Below are 7,732 nucleotides of genomic sequence, written 5' to 3' on the forward strand. Positions count from 1 at the left end.
GTTCCTCTTCTTCATCGCTCTTCACGTCGGTTCAGTCGTCTTCACCATCTCCATCACAATTACCATCTACCTCTACAGTGTCGCCATCACCAGCCCAACGCTCAAAAAGAAGAAAAAGAAGTGAAGGTGATGTCGACGTCGGTAAAGCAATGTGCGATGCAATAGAGCTTTTTAAAAAAAGGTGCTTAGAAAACGAAGATGAAAATGCGAATCCAGCCTTGAGGTCATTTGGAAATATGATTGTTTCCATGTTGGAAAAAGTGAATGCTGCAAAACAATCGAGGGCAATGCAGAGAATAATGGAAGTGGCCATCGAAGTAAAGCAGGAGCCCGTATAAAAGTTCCTAATGTTTTTTTTTATTTACTTATTTTATTACTTATGAATTTTTTTTTTGGTTAAGAACTAAAAAGACTGAACCATGATAAAAACATAGCAAGGTATAACCGTTCTCTCAATTTGTCGGCCATGATTTTTTTTTTGAAGTTTGCCAACATTTTAAAATCATATAAAAGTGAAAATAAAAAATTGAAATTGTTCGAAATTGTTGTTGCTTGAGATTGAAAATGAAAATGTGTGTGTGAGTTTGTGAGTAAATTTAAAAATTAAATTGTTTGGAAACGTCAAGAATCTTAAAAGTGACTCTCAGCGGTTCTACCTTACTATATTTTTATCATGGACTGAACTACTTATTGATATTGTTTGTTTGTATACCCAGGAGTGGACATTTTTTTATTAAAATATACTTCCTACAAATATAAATGTTCTTATGATTATTTACTTTTTTATATTTTAATATGGCCCATGGGCATTTAGATCCATATCATCTTGGAATAACAAAGATCCTTCATTTACGAAGTAATCAGCAAGTTTGTCACGTAGGTGGAACGCGCTACAGGGCCTCTCCGTATTGCAGATCTCAGGGACTGCAAGGTACGTGTATTACTTATTTCACGACGCCAATCTCCAGGGTAGACGACGTTGTCTGCTTCTACATGGTCAATATAATTGTCTGGACAATACCATCGGTCGTAATCGTTTAGCATAATAAAATTGTGTAAGGCTCTGCAAGCCAGCACAATTTTTTTCGCAGTTTGTAGGATTGCATTCAATTGTATTTCTTAGAATCCTCCATCGGGCCGTTAGTATACCGAAGCTATTTTCTATCACTCTACGTGCTCGTGATAGGCGATCATTAAAAATTCGCTTGGTTCTTGGCAAACTCGATCCAGGGTATGGGCGCATTAAATTAATCCTTAACAGAAAGGCAGCATCTCCTACAAAAAAATTGGGAAAACGTTCAGTTGACCCAATGGACAATGGTTTAGGTGACGGCAAGGGAAGAGTATTATCCAATAGTGCTTGTCCAAACGGGGACACTTGAAATATTCCTGAGAATACAAAAAATATGCTAATAAAAGTCTATATTTCATTAGTTTGCTCTATAGCTTATATCTCCGTCGCTATGACTGCCATAACTTCCGATGCAGTAAAGTGTATTTAGCATCACATACTGCCATCAAAACAATGCTAAAGAACTTTTTGTAATTGTAGAACATTGAATTTGAATTGGGTGGACACTTAATAGCAATGTGTTTTCCATCAATTGCGCCAACGCAATTCGGTATATTCCACATATTAAAAAAATCGTCAGCAATATCTTTATATTGAGATTCAGTAGGTTCGCTCATGTATATTGGCGAAAGCATTTGCCATATCACCTCACACGTTTCCAGAATTATATTTCGCACTGTCGTTATACCTAATTTGTAACTTCACGCAATACATGGATGCTCCTTGTGATAAGTATCTACAAATTAAACCTCAAATAAGTATCAATTTTTTCAGAATTTACTTCGATCATATTTACATACAACAACACCAAAGAGAGCCTTTCCTCAGGATCAATCCGCTGCCTTGGTTTCCGCAAGGACTTGCTGACTAGTTTTAGCAATAGCTCAAAAACATTCGGCGGCATTCTTGTGTAAGAAATAACTGATCCGGTTCCAGGGTTTTTATTTGCTTGAATACCTGGAGTTGGTATCCTCCGGTGGACCAGTTTCGATTAATGGGGCGAATTTTATACTTCCTCAGTCCTTTTCTTGATTTATATTCTTCATATTCTTCATATAGTTTATATAATTCTCATAAATTCACATAAATATAAAAACAATGTCTCGATGTTTCTATCTGCGTCCATTTTCTTACTATTGTTGCTTGTAAATGATTAGTGTACACATATGCATGTATGTATATCAGCATCCGAAAACAGCTGATTTCTGCGTATTCACTGCGGGCTCCAGTAATCGACAAAATTCTGCGTATACAGACTGCGTTTAAGTATACGTTCTGCGTTCTGGACTAATTTCAGCTTAAGTTTGCAAAGAAGCAACACGGTGCCACTGCTAAGGGAGCGGTGCGAGAGAGACAACTGTCAGTTTATCGAACCTTGTATTATTAGGTTTGTATAGTAACTTCTCCAGTAAAACATTGCAGCGAGAGCGTAAAAGCAAAATAGAGCGTAAAATTGAGAAGAACAGAAAACTAGCAGAAAAAGTTAATGAACACAAAAATAGCAAAAACTTGCAAGTTAACAGCTGTTGCACTGTTTTGATATACTGCTGTAAACATTTTACTATTTATAAATAATTTTTAAACGCTTTGCTTTACACATACGCACTTATACAGTCCAGTACATCATTCATATTTTGATTTCTACTCATTTAACTTTTGTTTGTGCTAAACCAATTCAACAAATGGCGGCTTTTGACACTTATTCTTCTTCTTCTTCTGCTAGCTAATTTCTGCTAGTAGAAATTTCACTAGCAAGAATTTGCAGCTCTCCCGTGTTGTTACGCTCTCGATTCAGTGCTCTCTTGCAAATTTTTTGGGTTATCATACACTTTTCCAGTAAAAATTTGCAGGTTCCAGTACAAATTAGTACTGACTATTGGTTACTATACAAACCTATTGAATCATGCACTTCTATCATGTGTACGGTGTTACACACGCATTTTTTTTTAATATTTCGAGTATTCTGTTTTGTAGTCCATCAAATTTTAGCGTAGTAAAGTGTAATCTTGCATCTTAGACTAAAATACCTTCAAGAGCGTGCATAAAAAGAGTTACAAAAAATCAGCGCGATTAACTATACTAAAGTTTAATGGGCAATATAACTACATACTTATAAACTCTGATTTAAAATATTGAAGCTTTTATAACAGTTTCTAGAATTCTAAAAAATTTCCAACACAGTTAGAAACGTGAATTTATATGTTTATGTTATAATACTTATGAGCCATCCTTAAATAAAAAATTTACGAAAAATATTTAGCATGAAAACCGTTGTGAATATCTTGAATTCTATATATATACCTTTCAATACATTTAATACAATTTAGCGCTGAGTTATCACAAAAAAGCATTCAATATATCACCATTTTTCTCATTTTTCACACGACTTATTTTAGATTTTTAATTATAAGTAACACGGAAATACATGTTATACGTAACAAATATAAATTATTTTTAAGAAAAACGGTTTTAGAAAATGAAGGAATAACTAACACTTAATGTTCCTAATTTGAAAGCACAATTTGCCTCAAAAAGTAAATTAGTGCAAAACAAATAGCTATTTAAACATAAAATGAAGTAAGTTTTATTTACAAAATTGTATGCGTGCTTATTTAAAGAAAATGCTCTATACTATATTTCTTAGAACCAGCTCAAAACTAACCAAATTTTTTCTAGCTCGGAGGTTACTCTTTTTGAACTAACTAGGAACTATTGTTATATGAACTGTCTCAGAACCATCTAACCCGAGTCAGCTCAGAACAAGTTCAAAAGTTTTGCAGAGGGCGACAATTGTCACTTCGTAGGACATCGCCATGTTAAAAAAGACAGTTGAAAGAATTGATTCGGGGTAGATGAAGAACCAGTACCGTCCCTTTTCAGGCTAGCTCAGCGAAAGTTCTGAACCAGTTTGATTTGCTGCAGGGAAGTGCTTATTGTGTGTATGCACATGGTATTAATTTAACAGAAACTTGCTAATAAAAGGTTAAAGAATAACACTTAGAAAAATACCAATACAAGAACGAAAGTTAAGCTGAATACGTTCATAGATAAAGAAAAGGATAAAGGCAAAGGTAAAAATAAAAACAAAAACAAAGATGCGTAAAGATTAAGGCAAAAATAAAGACCAAGGTAAATTTAAACACTTCACTTATATAAGGACAAAGGTGGAGGGAATTATGTAGATGAAGAAAATGCTAAACATAAAAGTAATGTGAGGACCAAATATCCCTGAGTAATTTGGCCCACACAAATACCCGCCATCAAAACAACCAGCCACACATAAACCAGCAATATGACATCACGCAACAGCCAGTCAAGCAACACAAGTCATAGCAACACGAGTCATGGCAACACCCGACAGCATCTTCGGTGCCATGCACGCAACATCACACAGCAACATGTAGCTGCGCGACCACGCAACATCAAGCACGCATCCTATTAAAGATAAAACACAGCCGATGAACAGGCAGTGAGCACGAGGCTGTGGTCGTGAACAAACGGCTACTGGCAAGAAGTGACTTCATCTGCACCGGCTCGAGTGTCGGGCTTGATTCCACTTCTGCAACAGCTGCTGGTAGGGTAATTTCTTCTGCACCGGCTTGAGCGTCGGGCTGGACGTCACCTTCCCAGTGGCAGCGCCACACGCTCTCACCACAGCCTCTCGTGGAACCGCGTACGGGCAACACCCGCTCGCCCGCTGTCGGCACCACCGTTAGCAGAGGGAACACCACTTATAGACGTTAGCAGCGCGCCACTCAGCAGCGTCAGCAGAGCGCTGCCCACCAGTACTAAAGCCACGCCACTACAGCCTAACGGGCTCATAACGGTACAAGGAGCCGTTACCCAGCCCCTGCAAGTGACGCTACTGAATGTTTCACATTGTTATTTGTTATATGTTCTTTTTATAGAAATTAAGGAAAATTAAATAATAAAGTACGATTTACCAGAGCCCCGAAGCTACAAATTTATTGTAACGAACCCTGGACACGGCGAGTACACCCCAGCATTTTAGAACAAGCATCGGGGCTAGCAAAAACGCTTCGTTACAATTGGCGCCCGAGCAGGGACCCTCGGTAGATTGTACACGCGCCAAAAGGGATTTTTCACCAAACAACAGCGAGTAAAATGACGGAATCGGCGAACACTCTATGGCTGGATAACGAATACAAGGAGCATCTGGTGTCTATCGCGCTCATCAAGGACCAGGTACGGCAGTGGTCAGTAACTTACGATGGTGGACGAGACCCGCTAGACTTCGTGGAACGCTTAGTGGAGCTGGCCGAGGTATACACGTTTGATCTAGACCTACTCCCCAGAATCATGCCCGAGCTACTACGCGACAAGGCCCTCCAATGGTACCGCAACAACAACGAGCACTGGAAGAGCTGGTACCCTTTCAAGCAAGATTTTCTAAGCTTCTTCCTACCGGCCCGGTACTTCGAGCGCCTAGAGGATGACTTACGGCAGCAAACACAGCACGCACAGCAAAAGTACAACGACTACGTGCTCGCGATACAGAGCTTGATGCGCCGCGCCAGATACAGCAGGGAACAACAATTGGAAAGGATCTTTCGGAACAGCCACCCCGATTATTTGTTATACATTCGATGACGAGACTTTGATACCCTGGCGGCACTCCTCACACTCGCTAAAGAATACGAGGGCATTCTCGAAAACTAACGCCGAACGCCGGAAACGCCCCGACGTGAAGTCACGAGTCACGTTGTGGGCGATAACCCTGAAGCGCCGCCTACACGGTCGGACAGATCATCTCATCAACATCCATCGGAGCGTTCGGCCCAACGGCATCCAGTTCCATCGCAGAAGGCAGCGATGAACCTACAGCGCCATCAACCACCCCCGACCCAGGCTAATCCAAGTAACGTATGCAGAAGGTGTGGTCAAGAAGGACATTACGCTAGGAGATGCCGTAACGCGCGAAAGCTATTTTGCTGGGAGTGCGGCCGAGCCGATGTGCGGGTGCTGTCACCAACGCCAAGCGTATGACCGGACAGCTCCACCAAGGACAAAACGCGGTGAATTCGCAAAATCCAGCGTTGAAAACCCAGCGACCATGCGCCAAGAACATCGCCGGATCTACGCCCCAATACAACTTGGAGGGGAATTGGCGGAGGCCGTCATCGACACAGGCGCCTCAAAAAGTTTCGTATCAGCCAACTTAGCGGAACGCATCATAAGCTCTGGGAACGGGGAGAAGATAACCGTGGACATCGAGGTATTCATGGCCAATGGCACCATCAGCAAGATATTCGAAGCCGTAAGAGCTGAAATTCGCATCGGAAAGTCATACCGCCACGCAGTACTGAATGTCATACCCGGCGCAGTTGATGATGTCATACTTGGTCTGGACGCGCTAGGCAGCATTGGGACGACGGTTTCCTGTGGCGGCCACCATATCGTACTAACCAAAATACCTACACAGCATGCCTTAATGACGCATACCGTAGCGCGCATCACAGAGGATAGCGGACCGCTGGTAACACCCAGCAATAGCTGACACATGGTACATACGCGGAGTGCAGTGCGGACGTAAGCTATTGTTTTTCCCTCGAAAAAAATTTTATTTACAGTGTGATTTACGCAGTGAAAATTGCCAGAGAAGGTAAATAGAAGGGTGTGAAGATGGTGCCAGTGCCATTGTTAGAAAATCGAGGCCACTCAGGTATGAAATTTGCATTTTTCTTGAAAAGTAATAAATCCTTATTTGGGTAATATTTAATAAGCAAAAGCTTTTTACTAAGTTTTGGCGCCAATCAAATCATTGGATAATTTTGACATACGTCAAAACTTCATCATATACATAAAGTTCTGATTAGAGCTTTTAGCCGGGACACAATCCAACGAAAGCTAAAGCTCAAAGCTTAAAAGGAAGGCATGTCTTATAGCGACATTCTAAGGACTGTAAAAGGCTCTGCTGATTTAAACAAGCTCGGAGAACAAGTAAAAAGAGTGCGCAAAACGGCCAAAGGTGAAATACTACTTGAGCTTAAGCACGCGTATGATGAAAATACGCAGTTATTCAAGGCAAGCGTACAAAAGATACTGGGAAATGTGGCGGAGATTAAGGCCCTGTCCAATTTGACCACGCTTCAGATACATGATATGGATGAGATCACGACCAAGGAAGATGTAGCTAAGTGTATAACTGAACAAATATCGGCAATTGATGATTTCGATGTAAACTGGGTCAAAACCATCCGAAAGGGATACCCAGGCACACAGATAGCTTCACTATCTGTCCCACAGCTTATCGCGCAGAAGATTTTAACGTGCCAAAAAATTAGGATTGGTTGGTCAGTTTGCCGTATCCGTGAAAAAACTCCTCTCTGCAGATACTATAGGTGTTTAGATTTTGGGCACCAAGCGCGGACCTGCAAAAATGAGGATCGCAGCGGTTGCTGCTTTAAATGCGGGGAGAAAGGCCACAATGTTAAACAGTGTAGCAAGGAAGCCGCTTGCGTGCTCTGCAAATCTAGTGGTCAAGCCAATGAAGCCCATTATGCAGGTGGTAAGCAGTGCCCATTCTATCAGCGTGCATTAAAGGCTAAAGTATGAAGCTTCTACAATTAAATCTTAACCACTGTTCAGCTGCCCAGGAGCTACTCTGTCAAACCGTTATAGAGGAAGACATTGACATCG

The sequence above is a fragment of the Rhagoletis pomonella genome, unplaced genomic scaffold (genome assembly GCF_013731165.1).
Source record: "Rhagoletis pomonella isolate Grant_MI unplaced genomic scaffold, Rhpom_1.0 Rhpom_scaffold_00006, whole genome shotgun sequence".
Classification (NCBI taxonomy): Eukaryota; Metazoa; Arthropoda; class Insecta; order Diptera; family Tephritidae; genus Rhagoletis; species Rhagoletis pomonella.